The sequence below is a fragment of the Trichechus manatus genome, unplaced genomic scaffold, assembly GCF_000243295.1.
Source record: "Trichechus manatus latirostris isolate Lorelei unplaced genomic scaffold, TriManLat1.0 scaffold00134, whole genome shotgun sequence".
Classification (NCBI taxonomy): Eukaryota; Metazoa; Chordata; class Mammalia; order Sirenia; family Trichechidae; genus Trichechus; species Trichechus manatus.
This window is the reverse complement of record NW_004444070.1, coordinates 6,935,024-6,954,990: the sequence shown is the minus strand read 5'-3', so window position 1 is coordinate 6,954,990 and position 19,967 is coordinate 6,935,024.

Below are 19,967 nucleotides of genomic sequence, written 5' to 3'. Positions count from 1 at the left end.
GATGCATGATGGATGGATGGATGATGGATAGATGGATAGGCTGATGGGTTGGTGGGTCAACAGGTAGTCAGATAGACAGACAGGTAGGGAGATAGGTAGATAGGTTGGTTGGTAGGTAGGTACATGATAGATAGACATTTTAAGGGATGGGCTGTGGGAGTCTGGCAAGTCCAAAATCCGTGGGTCAGGTGAAGAGCCAGAGATTACTGCAGTCCATGTCCCAAAATCTATTTGTCACTGTACAGGAAAAGTGAATTGTTCTGGCAAAATATCTACTTACAGGCAGAACACACTCTAGGAAAACTCCCTTTTTGCTTGTAAGAACTTCAACTGATTGGGTCGGGCCCACCCAGACTGTGGAGCCTGATCTGCTTTGCTTAAGGCTGACTGATTTAGTCCCATGTGACTACTCCATAACAGCAACTGGACAAGCGCTTGGCCAAACACCTGGGCACCATCACCTAGCCACGTGGACACACGGAATTCACATCCATCCAGGGAAGAGAAAAATGGGAAGGAGGAACTCAACACCCAGAGATACCGTGAGTAGAGTTCAAGTGGCCTTGGTTATTGGCGCTCACCGCCAGGACCCGCACCCACCCTGCTCTGTGCAGCATGCCTGATTGTTCTTAACTCACTGCTGTCAAGTTGATGTGGACTCTTAGTGATCCTGGAGCCATCCTGTGTTGTTCATGGACACTCTGTTGAAACTGAGCAAGCAATTTAGAAATGTCTGAATGGGAGGCGAGCAGAACTTCATACAAGATGTTATGATTGAATTGTGTCCCTCCAAAACATGTTGTAAATCCGGACCCCTACACCTGTGTAGAGGAGCCCTGGTGGCGCCGTGGTTGAAGCGCTCGGCTGCCAACCAAAAGGTGGGTGGTTTGAACCCGCCAGCCGCTCCACAGGAGAGAGATGTGGCAGTCAGCTTCTGTAAAGATTACAGCCTCGGAAATCCTATGAGGCAGTTCTCCTCTGTCCTCCAGGGTCCCTATGAGTCAGAATCAACTTGACAGCATACAAGAACTCAATAGCAGTGGGTTTTGGGTTCATACTCCTTTGGTTACCAAATTTTTACTTAAAAAAAATTTTTTTTTTGGTGGCACGTGTTTTCAGTCTTGGAATGTATGCTTACTAATTGAGTATGTTTACATTTTTGGTTGGTAATATGGATTTTGAGAAATACCATCTGGTAATACAAGCCACCAATGAGGCGAATGGCACCGTGGAGCCGTTGGTCTGTGGCATGACAATATACCCATAAGCACTAAATAGAGAATTTATTGCAGGCGCCTTTCCACCAGGTTACTTGGGGAACCTCTGGTTTTCCAAACATGACCCAGAAAAACCAAAACTAACCCATCAGGGCTCCCTAATCATCACACAGGAAAGCTGTGTTATGCTTGCAAGCCTCATCTCACAGAAATAAAGGGGGAAAAAGTCCAAAGTTTATAAAACTAACTCATCCAGGAAGCATCACCTAATAGAACGCTCAACCCACACAACAATGAGGCTGCAGCTCTGGTCTGCTGAGCGTCACGCATTTCAAAAGGGACCCCCCTTGACGCTAAATCCATTAGAACCGGAATGACGCCTTACCTCCGAGGTCCAGAGGCATGAAAAGTGGCTGGTATACTGTTAAACCAATAGTAACGAAAGAGATATCTGAGGGAAGGAACCCTGGTGGTGCATTGGTTGAGCACTCAGCTGCTAACCAAAAGATTCGAACCCACTAGTGGCTCCCCAGAAGGAAAGACCTGAGATCTGCTTCCGTAAAGATTCTGGTTGTTGTTAGGTGCTTTGGAGTTGGTTCTGACTCACAGAGACCCCATGTACAACAGGATGAAATGCTGCCCAGTCCTGCACCATCGTCACAATCCTTGTAATGTTTGAGCCCACTGTTGCAGCCACTGTGTCAATCCATCTCTTCTTGTAAAGACTACAGCCTAGGAAACCTTATGGGGCAGTTCTACTCTGTTACATGGGGATCTGTATGGGTTGGAATTGACTTGAGAGCACTCAGTAACATATCTGTGGGTGTAATCCCATTTGGGAATAGGGTTTGCTTTGTTATGTTATGAGGCCATATCGGTGCAGGGCATGTCTTAAACCTCATCACTTATGAGACATAAAAGGGGGAGATTAGACGCAGAAGCAAGCAAGCACACGTAGGATGAAGATAGATACCGCGTGCAGATGTCCAAGGAAGGCCTAGAAGAACACAAGAGAAGCTGAGACCAGGATCTTCCCCCAGAGCCGACAGAGAGAGAGCCTTCCCGTGGAGCTGGTGCCCTGAATTCGGACTCCTAGCTGCCTGAACTGTGATCAGAATAAATTTCTGTTCTTTAAAGACACCCGCTTGTGGTATTTCTACTACAGCAGCGCTAGGTAACAAAAACACACAGTAACTTCCTCGTAGGGTGATGGGAAGATTTTGGAATAGACAGCGCTGTAATTAATGCCACTGTACTGTACACTTTAAAAATGGTTCACAACAGTGACCGCCCTGACAGGGAACACAACAGAAGGTCCCTGTTGGAGCAGGAGAAAGGTGGGGTGCAGAACTCAAATTCTAGTGAAAAGCCCAGACTTCATGGTCTGACTGAGACTGGAGGTACCCCAGAAAGCACGGCCCCTGGATTCTCTATCAGCCCAGAACTAAAACAATTTTCGAGGCCAACTCTTCAGACAGGGATTGGACTGGACTGTGGGACATAAAGTGATACTCGTGAGGAGTGTGCCTCTTAGCTCAAGTAGATCCAAGAGATTAAACGGGCAGTTTCTGTCCGGAGGTGAAATGGGAAGGCAGAGGGGGCTAGGAGCTGGTTGAATGGACACGGGAAATCAGGGGTGGAAAGGAGGAGTGTGCTATCACAGTATAGGGAGAGCAACTAGGATCACCTAACAACGTATGCATAAATTTTTGTATGAGAGACTAACTTGAATCGTAAACTTTCACTTAAAGTACAACAATAAAATAAAATAAATGGTTCAAATGGCAATTTTATGTTATATATACCTATACCCCTTTGCCGTTGAATTGATTCCAACTCATAGCGACCCTATAGGACAGAGCAGAACTGCCCCAAAGGGTTTCCAGAAGTCGGCTGTGGGATTCTAACTGCTGACCTTTTGATTAGCAGCCGAGCTCTTAACCACTGTGCCACCAGGGCAACGTTCTATATGTTTATCCACAATAAAATTTAAAAAAGAATAGACAATCCTTCCAGTTCATTGTCCAGAACACCCCTGGGAAAGACAGCACCTGAAGCATCTTGCTTGTACTGACGGTAGCAGAGGGCGCGGTACGTGGGTGGATTCTCCCTGTGCTACTTCAACATCTGTTCTGCTTTTCTTAGCTGGCCGTGCGGTACCAGAAGGGTGGAAATGTAATTAAAATACAAATGACACAGGCACATATTTCTGAAGGCAGTTTTGGGGATTTAGACGATGCCCTCAGCGTGGACCAGAAATATGAAATTCATATGTGCGCAGCTTCCTGCATCTGATTACCTATCGAAAGGGTCAGCGTTGAAACAAAATTCTTTTCTAAAACAAGAAATGGTATCATAGCAGAACCCAGCTTGTTGCCCTGCCGGATGAGGATATGTTTTCACATTTCCACGAGGAAGAACAGCATGGGGAAGCCAGGCATAATGGATATTTTAATCCTATCACAGATGTTTGTGTTTTTTTTTTTTATTTTTATTAATGTTCCTCATAGGATGTTTCTTTTCTTCTCATACACTCAGAGGGAGAAATTGTTGTTAGCTGCCAGCAGGTCAGCCACCCCACGCACAAAAGAACAAAACGCTGCCTGGTCCCGCACCATCCCCACAATCAGCTGCAGATTGGATAGGGTTTTCAAGTAGATTGCCAGGCCTTTCTTCCTAGTCTGACTTAGTCTGGAAGCTCTGCTGCAACCTGTCCGCCATGGGTGACCCTGCTAGTATTTGAAATATCAGTTGCAGACCTTCCAGCGCTATACTGGACAATGATCTATTGTGATCCATAGAGTTTTTATTGGCTGATTTTCGGAGGGAGATCGCCAGGCATTTCTTCCTAGTCTGTCTTAGTCAGGAAGCTCTGCTGAAATCTGTCCATCATGGATGACACTGCTGGTATTTGAAATACCCGTGGCATAGCTTCCAGCATCACAGAAACACACAAGCTTTCACAGTAGGACAATTTAGAAGATGATTGCTACTGTTAGCTGCTGTTGAGTCAGTCCCTGACTCATGACGACCCTATGCACAACAGAACAAATTGCTGTCCTGTCCTTCGCCATCCCCATGATGAGTTTTGGACTGGACTGTTGTGATCTATAGGGCTTTCACTGGCTGATTTTTGGAACTAGATCACCAGGCCTTTCTTCCTCGTCTGTCTTAATCTAGAAGCTCTGCTGAAACCAGTTCAACAACACAGCAACTCGAAAGCCTTCACTGACAGACATGGGGGTGACCGTGCATGAGATGCATTGGCCGTGAATCAAATCTGGGTCTCCTGCACGGAAGACAAGGATTCTACCCCTGAACCACCACCGCCTCCAAGGTGAAATACCCACAGCCACTCAGCCAGCGTGACAGCAGGTAAGACCAGGACTTGTCCTTAGGATCCCCCATCCCTCTCACTCAGCCTGAGAAACAGGTTTAATGTGGCCAGTACAATGCAACAAGACATCACGAATAATCCGTCATCACCAGTGTGTCATTGATGAGCATGCCTTTCAACCTCCAAAGTAAAAATTCTAGGGGGGACCGAGGATCCCTCAACGTCTCCCCTCATGTTCTAAATTCTTCCAGGAAACCTTTAATCAAGATTGGCTGTTGCCAAGAACGTCCGTATCTATTCCACTCATTGGAAAAGCTTATGGCTTTTGCATCCTCTGGTTTCCTCTCGTTGCACGTGGTCACGTTCTCAAATCTCTGCAGGCAGAGCTGACTGGCTCAGGCAGTTCCAGCCCCGTCTGTGTTTGGAGAGCAGGGCAATCAGGGAACGCGGGTGCAAACATGAGCCCTCAGCATGAATTTTCAAAGAATCATGCAAACATCTAGTAGATGTTTCAGTCTGCTGTGCACATAGCCTGAGCCTTGTGTTGCCGATTTTTTCACCTTGTCCTCAGCGAGTAATTTTTAAACTCTTTTTTGAGGGAGGAGGGTTGAGTTGTTGAGACAGCTAAATCAGACTGATTCTAGAGGAATACAAATTCCTGGTAAACCAGCTGCTGGGCTGGTTAAGATAAATACGGTGCAACATCTGGTCTGAGTTTGCAGGGAACTTTTCCAGAGGGCTGTTCTCGTGGGGAGCAAGGCTGGGAGGCCATCTGTGGTAGCTGGTGGGGCACCATGAAGCTGTCACTGGGAGGAGCCTGAACGTGGCCATGAGTCTCATCCCGACCCTGGAAGGAGGCATTACAGTGACTGGGGGGAAGGGTCAGTGTGACCTGTGACCTGTGACCTGTGGGTGTCAATTCGTTGAGCATGTGATCTTGGGGACATCAACTCCCTTACATACAAGCGTGGCTTCTCTGCAGGTGGGACAGACTCCTCCTCATAGCGAGGCCTTCAGAGTGAAACCAGGGAGCCTTCGAAAATCCGAACCCCAGACCCGGGACAAGGACTAGAAGGCAGAAGGGGACAGGAAAGCTGGTGATAGGGAACCCAAGGTTGAGGAAGGATAATGTTGACGTGTAGTCGGGTTGTTAACCATTCTCACAGGGGAACTAGTGTACTGACTGTTTAATGAGAAACTATTTTGTTCTGTAAAGTGAGAATAGCAGCACAACTGGAAGAGCGTAGTGGATGTCACTGAACTGTGCAGGTAGACATTTTTGAAAAGGTGTATCTTTGGCTACGTGTATTTTCACCAAAAAAAAAAAATGGTTGAGAAGTTAGAGGGTTGACATGTCGTGGGGTTGTTAACCAATGTCATAAAACGACATGCGTACTACTGTTTAATGAGAAACTATTTGTTCTGTAAACCTTCACCTGAAGTACAACTAAAAAAAGAAAACCTGCTGTGAAGTCGATCCTGGGTGTCAGAGCTGAACCGCGTTCCCTAGGGTGGTCAGCGGCTGTTTATTTGGCAGCACATTGCCAGGACTTTCTCCCTTGGCGCCTCTGCTGGGTGGACTCGAACCTTCCACCTTTTGGGTAGCAGCCGAGCACAACAATCTGCACCACCCAGGGGCTCCTTAACAAAAGCAAACTCATTGCCACTGGGTTGATTCCAACTCATAGCGACCCTACAGGACAGAGGAGAACTGCCCCATAGGGTTTCCAAGGCTGTAATGTTTACGGAAGCAGACTGCCACATCTTTCTCCCTTAGAGTGGCTGGTGGGTTCAAACCGTCAACTTTTTGGTTAGCAGCTGAGCTTTTAACCACTACACCACCAGGCCTCCTTAGGGACTCCCCAGATCTAAAGATATTAAACTATAGATACACAGACAAAACAAATACAAGTTTCTATCAGTCGACTCCTACTCACAGCGCCCCCAAGTGTGTCAGAATAGGACCATGCTCCACAGGGTTGTTGATCACTGATTTTTCAGAAGTAGATCACCAGGACTTTCTTCTGAGGTGCCTCTGGGTAGATTTGAATCTCCAACCTTTTGGTAAGCAGACAAACACGTTAACCATTTCCACAACCCAGGGACCCCAGAGGCCTAACAGAGAAGTATAAAGTGGATGACATCAACGTAAATGTTGGCATAAATCCACCCGGGGTGCTGTTCAATAATTCTCATTATACTACCTTCTGAATCGGAGGTGCAAAGAAGATACCCTCTGCTCACTTATCGACATGGTTAGGTTCCAAAGACCAGGTCGTTACGCAAAATTGGTGTTAAGTGAAAATGGTGGATGACCACATCAGATCACAAAATGGAGGATGACTACATCATCACATAACTGCCAAAGCACTGAGAATCATGGCCCAGCCAAGCGGATACACAACCATAACCAGTGCAGCCAGCATTACCCTCACCTCACACCTCAACATTCGTTACTGCCAGAGGTACAATGATAATGCGCAAAATAGTCAGATGGTAGATTTTTTACTATTGTCGTAAATGGGAAATATTGGATAACAGGATAGTTGATAAATGCGGAGAAAGTGTAACTTCTTGTTTTTTAGCTGCCGTTGAGTTTATTCCAACTCACAGCGACCTCACATGTGTCAGAGTACAACTGTGCTCCACAAGGTTTTCTTGGCTGTAATCTCTGCAGAAGCAGATTGCCAGACCTTTCTTCCACAGAGCTACTCAGTGGACTGAAACCTCCAATCTTTCGGTAAGCAGTCAAGCCCAGACTGCCACTCAGGGACACTGAGTCTTTAGAAGACAAGCCCAATCCATGAGCAAAGGATATTTTTCAACTTCAAAAATGATCGTCTGACAAAAAAGAAAAATTCCTTTACTGTCATTTTCTCTATTTGTACACACTATTGTTTCCCAGGAAACTCCCTGGGTGGTGCAAATGGTTAACACACTCCACTGCTATCCGAAAGGTTGGAGGTTCAAGTCCACCCAGCAGCTCTGTGAAATAAAGGTTTTTGTTTTGTCAATGTATCTATAATACAGATTTATGGAGTCCCTGGGTGTTGCAAATAGTTAACATGCTTGACTGCTAGCCAGAATGTTGAAAGTTCAAGTCCACCCAGCAGTGGCTTCACAGGACAGAGACCTGGAGATCTGCTTCCGTAAAGATTACAGCTGAGAAAACCCCATGGAACACAGTTCTACTCCGCAACACATGAGCTGGAATTGACTTGAGGGCAACAAGTTCTTTTTTTTTGTTTGTTTTTTTAATTGCAACTGGTTAATGCACTCCGCTGCTAACTCAAAGCCTGGAAGTTCAAGTCCACCCTAGAGGTGCCTTGGAAGAAAGACCTGGCGATCTGCTTCTGGAAAATCGGCCATTGAAAACCCTGTAGAGCACAGTTCTACTCTGACACACACGGGGGCACTGTTAGCAAAAAAAAAAAAAAATGTCTTGAGGGTAACTGGTTTTCTTTTCCAGATTATATTTTCCAATCCTTTAGCCAATTCAAATGTAAGTGGCAACAACCATTCATGATGTTATTTCAGAGACTTGTTTCATCATTAAGGAGCCCTGGTGGCACAGCGGTTAAGGCGCTTGACTGCTAACCGTGAAGTCAACATTTCAAAACCACAAGCGGCTCCTCCGGAGAAAGATGTGGCAGTCTGCTTCCATTGAGATTTACAGCCTTGGAAACCTACGGGGTCGCTACGAGTCAGAATCAACTCGATGGCAGTGGGTTTTTTTGGGGGGGTGCGTTCTTTCACCCTTAGGAGTCCTTCTTCCATTTATCCTAAATGTTCACTTGTAAATTATAATGCTGGCATTCCCAATTATACCATTAGGGGGCCGCCTGTTGGATAATCGATGACTCTTGGTCTGTATATTCAGGTGTGTCATTTCAGGTAGCAGCCCTGGACGCTGACACCCAGCCTCTGTTGGTGTTATGGGTTGAACTGTGTCCACCGAAGAGGCATGTTGCAGTCTTTACCCCGAACCTGTAAAGGCAACCTTGTTTGGAAACAGGAGTCTTTGCAGATGCTATCAGTTAGGTTAACGTGAGGTCATACTGGAGCAGGGTGGACCCTAATCCCATCTGAGTAGTGTTCTATAAAAGAGGAGAAGAGACACAGAATCTGAGAGACAGAGGAAGGACGCCATGTGAAGCTGTAGCTGCTAGCCAAGGGGTGCCTGGAGCCACCAGAAGCTGGGACAGAGGCCTGGAACAGATTCTCCTTCAGATCCTCGGAAGGAATCAACAGGGCTGACACCCTGGTCTCAGACTCCCAGCCTCCAGGACTATGAGGCAATACATTCTCATCCCTCTAAGCCCCCCACTTTGGGTATTGAGTTATGACGGTCCCCAGGCACTACAACAGTTGGCCTTTGTTTTCTCAGCAGGCCGGTAAACGAGTTGATGATGCTCAGAAAATCCTTCATTTCTAACGATCCCCTGAGCTCATTAATAGAGTTCTCGAGTCTTTAACGCACTTACTTATCAAGTGCAAATTGAAATCTTCAGCATCTCGGCTCATCCATTAGAAAAGCAGGCGACGTCACTGGGCTTTGCTGAGTGGACATGATAGATGGCGTAACAAGCAATTAATAGGTTCGTAAGTTATCTGTGCCTGGCTTGAGACATCTCGATACCTGATTACAATCGACCATTCCATGTCAGATGAATTCCGATTGATCGGATGGCAGCTGGGATAGCAGCTCCATGGATGCACTGGAGTAAAATGGCAGCTTCAGAGCCCTCTAACTTCAGGTGGGGAGGAGAGAGAATCACCAACATCAGCCCAAGGCTGAGTCCTATGAGGCAGAGGTCAGACATGCTTCCTCTCTCTGCCATCTTTACCAATTCTGACACCAGCCGTCCCTCTCACAGCACTCTCTACTTCTCTGCTGGGTTCCATAATTTGTTGCAATGGCCACACAGAACTCACAGACCATACTCACAGTTATGGGGTTTATCAGGGAAGTAACAGGTTACAATTCAGGATCAGGATCAACCTGGAAGTAACAGGAATAACTCAGGATACAGTTTTCCGATCAGGACAGCTTCTTCCCAGCTGCTTCCACGGGGCTCTGCTTGGGCCGGGCCTCTGCCCTACCTGGGCAAGTGTTATAAAGCTCTTCAGCTTCACTAAGTGCCCCAAGGCACCCCACGCCACCAGGGAGCCTCCTGCCTTAAGGCACTCAGCTCTCTCACCCTGTGAGTCCGCAACTCTAGTCTGCCAGACCCGGGCTGCTGCTGTCTCAAGCCTTCTTCAGTGTCCCAGCTCTGTCTGTCTCCTGGGTCTATGAGGTTCTCAGCAAGGGGACCCCAGGTTCAAAGGACACACTCCGCTCCTGGCTCTTCTTCTTGATGGTATTGAGGTTCCCCCTCAACCTCTGTGATTAGCTCTTTTTAAGCCTAATGGGATGGGAAAACTGACCAATCTCCAATGAGGACTCCACTCACCTTATTTGCATAGTCTCGCACCTGCAATAATAATAAATGGAGAAAAGATTGAAGTTGTCGAGGATTTCATTTTATTTGGATCCACAATCAACACCCACGGAAGCAGCAGTCAAGAAATCAAATGACACATTACATTGGGCAAATCTGTTGCAAAAGACCTCTTTAAAGTGTTGAAAAGCAAAGATACCACTTTGAGAACTAAGGTGCACTTGACCCAAGCCATGGTATTTTCGATCACCTCATATGCATGCGAAAGCTGGACAATGAATAAGGAAGACTGAAGAAGAATCAATGCCTTTGAATTAAGGTGTTGGAGAAGAATATTGAATGTACCATGGACTGTCAGAAGAACAAACAAATCTCTCTTGGAAGAAGTACAACCAGAATGCCCCTTAGGAGGGAGGAGCACAACCACAGTTAGATGGCACCTTCCTGAAACACTGCGCCTTAGAAGCAAGGATGGTGAGATTTCATTTCACGTACTTTCGATATGTCATCCGGAAAGACCAGTCCCTGGAGAAGGGCATCATGCTTGGTAAAGTACAGGGTCAGCAAAAAAGAGGAAGACCCTCAAAGAGATGGATTGACACAGTGGCTGCAACAATGGGCTCAAACATACCAACGATTGTGAGGATGGTGCGGGAGGGATCGGGCAGTGTTTCATTCTGCTGTACACAGGGTTGCTATAAGTTGGAACCAACTCGACAGCACTGAACAACAACGACATCCTTGCAAGGGTTCCATGCACCTTATTTGCATTAGAAAAACTGTCCAATCCCCTTGGTGGGCCACAGCACCTTCTTTGCATAGTCCCACCACCCAATCATTCTGTGAGAGTTACAAAACCATGGCTGCGAAGACCATATAAAAGTAATTCAATACAAAGCAACTGGTCACACCAGTAACACCAGGGCACATGGATGTCCACTCTTAAATGCAGATGGATGCTCTGGATCTTTTTTTTTTAGATAATATTTTATTTATTTTTGGTGGCAATATACACAACCAAACATATATCCATTCACAACTTCTACATGAACAGTTCAATGACGTTGGTTACACATTTCCCACTGGGTCAGCTTTCTCGCTATCTCCCTCCGTACTATTTCATCACCGTTCATTTAGGCTCTCTGCCCCTTAACGTTCTCATCTGTGCTTTAGATTAGCTCTTGTCCGTTTAAACTCATATAGATAATTCTGTACAAGAGCGCTATGCTCGGGCCAAACATTTTTTATTAATTAGGCTAACCTGTTGTTTAGTTTAACAATGGTTTCATGGGACCATTTTGGTTCAAGGTTTAAAGATTATTTCCGGGCATTAGATTTGGGCTTTCTCAAGTCTCAGTGGATCCAGTACATTTGGTTTCTATATGAGTTTCAAGTTCTGTTCTACACTTCTCCTCCTTTTGATCAGGATCTATCTGTTGGGTCCTTGATCACAATGTTTAGTAATGGTAGCTGGGCACAATCCGTTTCTTTGGGTCCCATGGCACTGCACGTAGTAGCTCATCAAGGCATTTAGGATGCAGTCCAGTTTCTCCTCTGCTTCTTGGGTCTCCTTCTTCCTCTGCTTTTCAAGGTGAATAGAGACCCATTGTTGTATCTTGGGTTCTGGGATTGTTTTACTGGCCAGTGGACTTCTCGCTGTGGGAGCCACAGTCAGGAGTAGGGTGAGAAAGGTGTGGCATCATACAGGGTGCAACATTTAGGGGAACGTTTAAGGGAAGTGCCAAAAATCTCAGCCATCCAGACAAGTAATATGCCTTCTCTTCACTTATTGACTATCTCATTACTCAATGTTTCACATTTATGACAACAGTAAAAAATCTCCTATCCAACTATTTTGCCCATTAACAACATATGTCTGGCAGTAACGAATGTTGAGGTGTGAGGCGAGAGTAACGCTGGCTGTGATGGTTAAGGTTGTGTCAATTTGACCGGGCCATGATTCTCTGTGGTTTGGCAGCTATGTGATGATGTAATTTGGCAGTTATATAATGATGAAACTTGTCATTTCTGCAATGATGTAGTCATCCTCCATTTTTGTGACCTGATGTGGTCATCCTCCATTTTCGCATCACTCCAATTTCCCAAAACAACCTGGTCTTTGGAACCTAACCATGTCCATAAGTGAGGAGAGGGTGTGTTTTAATGGGATATTTTAAAAAATAACCATGAACCCCCAAAAAATCTGTGATGAACAAGATATCAAAGACAGGATTAACAGCAATGTCTTCTGAGTTATGTTGTAGCTTGAGGCAAAGGGTAAAATAACAAAGCCAGTGCCACACTATGTGGCAGTGGTGGGTCAGTGATAGAACTCTTGCCCTCCACGTGAGAGACCCAGGTTCAATTCCTGGCCAATGCACCTCACACGCAGCCACCACCTGTCTGTCAGTGGAGGCTTGCATGTTGCTAGGATGCTGAACAGGTTTCAGCAGAGCTTCCAGACTGACTAGGAAGAACGTCCTGGTGATCGACTTCTGAAAATAAGACAATGTAAACCCTATGGATCACAAGGGTCCGATCCACAACCAATCACAGGGACAGTGCAGGACCAAGCAGCATTTCATTCCATTGTGCCTGGGGTCACTGTGAGTACGAGGTGACTCGATAATAGCTAACAATAAGAACAAGTGCCCTACTCACCTGACCCTAGTACCTGGCAGCATATCTAACTGATAGGTAAATCATTCACGATTCCCAGGACCACAGGGACATGATTCATAATTTTGAAGTACACCCCCTGGTTTTCCTTTAAAAACCTGGTCTAGGGTTCACCGAAGGAGCCCTGGTGGCTGCTAACAGAATGGTCAGCCCTTTGAACCCACCCAGGGGCTCCACAAGAGAAAGATTTGTTGTTGTTGTTGTTAGGTGCCGTCCAGTTGGTTCTGACTCATAGGGACCCTGTGTACGACAGAAGGAAACACTGCCCAGTCCTCCGCCATGCTCAGAATCATTGTTATGACTGAGCCCATTGTTGCAGCCACTGTGTCAGTCCATCTCGTTGAGGGTCTTCCTCTTCTTCACTGACCCTCTACTTTACCAAGCATGATGTCCTTCTCCAGGGACTGATCCCTCCTGACAACATGTCCAAAGTATGTAAGACGTAGTCTTGCCATCCTTCCTAAGGAGCATTCTGGTTGTACTTCTTCCAAGACACATTTATTTGTTTTTTTGGCAGTCCACGGTATATTCGATATTCCTTGCCAACACCATATTCAAAAGCATCAATTCGTCTTCGGTCTTCCTTAGTCATCGTCCAGATTTTGCATGCTCCTGTAAAGATCACAGCCTAAGAAACGCTATGGGGCTGCTCTACTCTGTCACATTGGGTCACTATGAGTTGGAATCGACTCGACGGCACCCAACAACAACAAAGATCCGGCACCCCTTAAACAACATGCCCTCACTTCTCCCTCCCACCTACCCCTTAAATTGTAGTGTTTTTAACATACTGTTAAATACGTTGGAGAAGAGAAGTAAGCCCTGGACCAGTAGAACAAGGTCGGGACAGAAATAAAGGCACAGTGACCTGTACTGAAATCAGTCACCCAAATTCATGCTGAAGGTCACAGCACACGGTTGAGCTTGTCCTGGCTGTTAGATGTGAAGAAGATGAAGCTCCATCTCATTGTGAAGATCATTAAGGCATACACCTGAGGTTTCAAACTGCTCCTAGTTTTTAAGTGATATCGACACAAAACGCTTGTACCGATATTTCAGACTAGACAAAAGATAATGATTTTTCTTGCTGACAAAGGAATTCTAGCAGAAAAGTATCCCTCAAAGCTAGTAACATGGTTGTACCAGCTTGCATGTCTTGTGGATACTTTTAATGAGCAGAAGGAGCCCAATTTGTTCCTGCTGGGTTGCCATGTTTCTTTCCTCCTGCAGACAGGATCGTGGCTGAAATAAAGTCTGATGCCAGCACTCCAGGCTGGCTAATGTGTTTTGTCTTCTGATTTAGACTGATGTGGTCAGAGAAGAGAGCTCAGAGATCTGAGTCATTTTTATTTTTTTAAACAGTACTATTTTTGCTCATCTCATAAATGTTATGAAAAATACTTGCAAAGTATTTCCTGCCAAATGGAGATTTAAGTTGTGTGAGGGATCATTCATCGACCTTTTCCAAATGGAACCTCAATGCAAAGTTAAGATATTGTTCACTAGGAAGAAAGGCCTGGCAATCTACTTCCAAAAACTGGCCGCTGAAAACCCTCTGGAGCACAGTTCTGCTCTGACACACGTAGGGACGCCATGAGTTGCGGCAAGCTCCTTGGCAACTGGCTCAAGGGTAGCGGTGGTTCAGAGGTAGAATTCTCACCTTCCATGCAGGAGACCCGGGTTCGATTCCTGGCTGATGCACCTCATGTGCAGCCACCACCCGTCTGTCCATGGAGGCTTGCGTGTTGCTGTGATGATGAACACGCTTCAGTGGAGCTTCCAGACTGAGACGAGCTAGAAAGAAAGGCCTGGTGGTTTACTTCTGAAAATCTGCCAATGAAAACCCTGTGGATTACAACAGCTCAAGTCACAGCCGATTGCCAGGCCTTTCTTTTGAGGCACCTCCAGACGGACTTGAGCCGCCAACCTTTTGGTTAGCAGCCGAGCGTGTTCACTGTCTGCCCCACGCAGGGCCTCCTTTCGTGAATACCAGTTGCCGTCAAGTTGACTGCAAGTTATAGCGCCCCCAGGTATGTCAGAGTAGAACTGCATTCCATAAGGTTTCCAGTGGCTGATTTTTCAGAAGGAGATCGCCAGGCCTTTCTTCTGAGGTGCCTCTGGTGGACTCAAACCTCTAACTTTTCAGTCAGCAGCCGAGCGTTTAACCGTTTCCACCCCCCAGGGCTACCACGTAGCTGACGTCTAGTGCTCAGGTGCAGAAATGTCCCCCCGTGTACACACGGGAAGAACTTCACCCTTGGTCCTAATTCAGAATAACGGGGATGTGCATGCTTCCCGATGCTGCCTTCACGGGGTGTTACTCAGCCTAATAACCACATCAGCGTGTTCCCACACCTGGGGTAACTCTGGGCTGCCAGGCAGGAACTCGTGGTGCTGATCAAAAATATTCTCCCAAAGAAAACATGGAAACTAATTTTTAAAGGGTCGGTTCTGATTCCAAAATTAAAAAAAGAAAACACTTTAGAAATACGCTAGCATGGAGGCAAAAACATGCTATTTTGCTGAATGGGTGCGCGTCCATTACAAATACGGGGACCCAGTGTTTTTAATACATGAACTTCATAAAGGAGCAGGTTTCTCTCTAGGAGAAGAAACAGCTGAAGTGTTTGAAAAAATCCAGAGATAATGTTGAAAGGATGTGGGAGACACGAGAGAGGAGGCTGCACGCTGTGTAACCTGGAGCTTCTCCAGCGTCCCACTTTGCTGGGGGGTCCTCAGCAGTGGGTGAGGTCCCTATTTGCTGGTTTTGTTTTTCCCCACACATTTGCTAGGGAGCTTCACTCTGCATCCCCCAGCTCTCACTTGACTATATAAGAAATGCATCCGTTTTCTGTTTTGTTTTTGTTTTTTTTTAACAGCTTTATTGGGATATGGAATCTCTGGATGGGGCAAATGGTTAAGTGCTTGGCTGCTAACCAAAAGGTTGGCAGTTCGAACCCACCCATCGGTTCCATGGAAGAGAAGCCTGGAGATCTGCTCCCATAAAGCTCACAGCCTAGGAAAGCCTATGGGGCAGCTGTACTTTGTCACATGGGGTCACCAGGAGTCGAAATCTACCCGACGGCAGCACCCGACATCAATGACGTTGAGGTATGGAGACTCTGCGTGGTGCAAATGGTTTGCACTCGACTACTAACTGAAAGGTCGACGGTTCAAATCCACTCAGCGGTGCCATGGAAGAAAGGCCTGGCAATCTGCTTCCATAAAGATGATAGCCAAGAAAACCCAAAAGAACATTCTACTGTGTCACATGGGATCGGAACCAACTTGTTGGAAACAGGTGTGGGTTTTTTGGGGATGACTGGTGGGGGTGGTGTAAACTCTTAACGCACTCTCCAGGCAGAGATGCCTTGGAAGACCTGGTGATCTACTTCAGGAAAACCAGTCATTGAAAACCCTATGGAGCACTGTTCTATTCTGACACACGTGGGGTCCCCATGAGTCAGGGTTGACTGGACGGCAACTGGTTGGTTTTCAAAATAGCCTTGCACTTCCAGGGAATATAAGATTATTATAAATGTACCGTTCATGTTACAGTCATTCTGTTGACAAGGGGGGAGGAGGGACTTCAATCCGCAGAGCCCATGATGATCTGTATGCTGAGGGGTTGAGCCCTCTCAGGAAATGTGAATGAATGGCTTGTCTCCAGGGAGATGGGGAGAGGTCAGAGCAGGTTTCTGGGGACAAAAGGAGGCAGAGTGTATTTCCAGGAGTGAGGGGGATCACGTGGAGATTGTTGAGGCAGGGTCCCGTCAAGCAGGAATGCACAAGCCAACCATGTGCATTCAGCACCCAGTGTGTGCAGAATACCTGGTGCATTTGGGGGGAACACTCTGCCCAGTGTGTTTGGAAGGACCAGGGGTTGTTCATGTTTCCACCAATCGGAAGAGAAGGCCCATTGCTGAGGAGTTGACTCTGACTCACAGAGACCCCATGTGACAGAGGAGAACTTCCCCAGAGGCTGTAATCTTTATGGAAGCAGATCACCTGGTGTTTTCCCTGTCAGTGGTTGGGTAGGTTCAAACAGCCAACCTTTGAGCTAGCAGCCAAGTGCTTAACCATTGCACCACCAGGGCTCCTTAGAGAATAGATACACAGTATATATATATAGTAGCATACATATGTAAACGTCCATCTATAGCGTGGAGGTGAGGAGTACACACAGTACTGAGCTATATACATTATATACAATATAACCAGTTGACCATCTAGTTTATTCAGACTCATGGCAACCCCATGTGACGGAGTAGAACCGCCCCACAGCGTTTCCAAACTGCCAACCTTTTAATCAGCAGCCGAACTCTTAACCACTGCGCCAACCAGGGCTAGGCTGTAAATTTACGGGGGCAGACTGCCAGGTCTTTTCTTCCACAGAGTCGCTGGTGGGTTCGAACCGCCGACCTTTTGGTTAGCAGCCGAGCACTTAAGCGTGGTACCACCAGGGTTCCTCTTCCCAAAAGAAGAAGAGGGTGATCTAGGGCTTGCTGGTACAGGGCTCTCTCCAAGTGTGAATTCATCCCTCACAGCCCAGCCGTGAGGTAGGTAGATCCGTGGATGGTTGGGCTCCATTGCCAATTTTCACTTGGACTGTGGACACGAGAACTAACTCGGAGCAGGCCACCCGGTGAGATCCTTGCTGGAGCGAGAGCATTAAACTCAAAAGCCACCAACCTCGAGTCCCTGACTGGGACAACGCCGTTTTATGGAGATGATGAAGCGCCCGTGGTGTAAACGGGGAGGGGGTTGAAATATGAAAGACTGGGTCTCTGGCTTCATGGTTTAATTTTGCAGCTAGGAGTTTCATAACACAGACATCTTTTTTTTTTTATTGTACTTTAGATGAAGGTTTACAGAACAAATAGTTTCTCATTAAACAGTTAGTACACATATTGTTTTATGACAATGGTTAACAACCCCACGACATGTCAACACTGTCCCTTCTCAACCTTGGGTTCTCTATTACCAGCTTTCCTGTCCCCTCCTGCCTTCTAGTCCTTGTCCCTGGACTGTTGTGCCTCATTAGTCTCGTTTTGTTTTATGGGGCTGTCTAATCTTTGGCTGAAGGGTGAACCTTGGGCGTGACTTTATTACTGAGCTAAAAGGGTGTCCGGGGGCCGTACTCCCAGGGTTTCTCCAGTCTCTGACACAGACAGCTTATATGTGGAGTTTGTGCTAAGCCAGCTCTCATTTCTTAATTTGTCTTTTTAACTTTTTATTATAGACATACAACAAAACATACAATATTTCATCAATTTCTGCTTGTACACTTCAGTGACATTGATTGTGTTATTATTAGGCGCCGTCTATCCATTCCGACTTATAGCGACCCCAGGTGACAGAATAGAACTGCTCTATGGGATTTTGTAGGCTGTAATTTTTAAGGGAACAGATTGCTAGGTCTTTCTCCCTTGGAGCTGCTGGTGGGTTCAAACCGCTGACCTTTTGGTTAGCAGCCAAGCCCTTAACCGCTGTGCCACCAGGGCTCCGTACCCCATGATTAAGGTCACTGATGTCACTAAATTGTACATGTGAAAAACAGTGAACTGGCAAATGTTGTGTTATCTATATTTTTACAACAATAAAAAAGAAAAAAAGGAAGGTTAAAGCGTGAAGTTAGCATGACAAATTTGTCTTGGAAGAAGTACAGCCAGAATGCTGTTCAGAAGCCAGGACGGCGAGACTTTGTCTCACATACTTTGGACATGTTATCAGAAGGAATCAGTCCCTGGAGAAGGACATCATGCTTGGTAAAGTAGAGGGTCCATGAAAGAGAGGAAGACTCTCAATGAGATGGACTGACACAGTGGCTGCAACAATGGGCTCAAGCATAACAATGACTGTGAGGATGGGGCAGGACGGGGCAGTGTTTTGTTCTGTGCTACACGGGGTCATTATGAGTAGGAACCAACTGGACAGCACCCAACGACAACAACCAGCATGAGTTGACACGGTTTATTAAGTAGCTGTTTTGTGGGTGAGACGGCAAAGGGGCTTTGTCCTTATTTCTCTCCTAGGGGTTCAAGATCCAGGGCGGGCAAGGTGGGGAGCTCTGAGTACTAATCAAGAAAGCTATACGACCTGCCTGGAAATTTAAACACTGTGTGCATCCCTCCTCTCAAAGCTTACCTTCCCAAACACAACGGACGCTCTAAATCATCTTTTAAAATCGTAAAAATAAAAACCGCATTGTGTACGGGGTGGGGTCCCACCCAAAGCCTGCTCTCTCGGACGATGCCGTTGGCAGCCAGCACCACTGACACCATGAAAGGCTGAACGACAAAATGTCTTATTGAGAATATTAAGGAGAATGGATTTGTGCGCCGTTTGCATTTCTCTAACTGTGGAAATCACAGCGGAATGCGAGTCTTTGATGCCTGCTAGACCCACGTTTTATGAGACGGAATTTTTAATATTGAATCTTGGAGAGCACTTGTGTAATTTCTGAGCCCCAGCTGGTTGAGTAGAAGAGGAGGAATGTGGTCGTAAAAATGCCTGACTTTTCTCACTCAGAAACTGCAAACAGTGAGCTCGATCCACTCAGAGGAGGTCCAAAATCAGACCAAACTTGGAGATTCATTAGCTGCTTCCGGCCCACCTCTCCCCCAAAAGATCCCAGACGCCCAAAGCTGATTACAGACACTGAATATCCATCAGACAGTCTCAAGACTTGCCCACCGCATGAATGTGTCTACTGGGTCAATCCAAAAAAAGAAAAAGAAACCAAACCCACTGCCATCAAGTTGATTCTGACTCATAGCGACCCCGTGTGACAGAGTCGAACTGCCCCATAGAGTTTCCAAGGCTGTATATCTTTATGGAAGCAGACTGCCAAATCATTCCTGCAAGGAGCAGCTGGTGGGTTTGGACCACTGATCTCTCAGTTAGCAGTTCAGTGCTGAACGGCTATGCCACTAGGGCTGCTTGTACTGGTTCAATAATTGACTCAAAACATTGCAGACTTTACTTGTGCACCGAAGTTCACTGCAGCGCTACTCACAATCACCAAAGGGTGGAAACAACTCACGTGTCCATCAGCAGGTGAATGATAAACCCAACGTGATCCATCCATACAATGGAGTGTTACTCAGCTGTATAAAAGAAACTACCATCAACAGATGAATGGATAAGCAAAGTGTGGTCCATTCATACAATGGAGTATTACTCAGCCATATAAAATAAACTACCATCAACAGATGAATGGATAAGCAAAGTGTGGTCCATCCATACAATGGAGTATTACTCAGCCGTATAAAAGAAACTACCCAAGTGCCC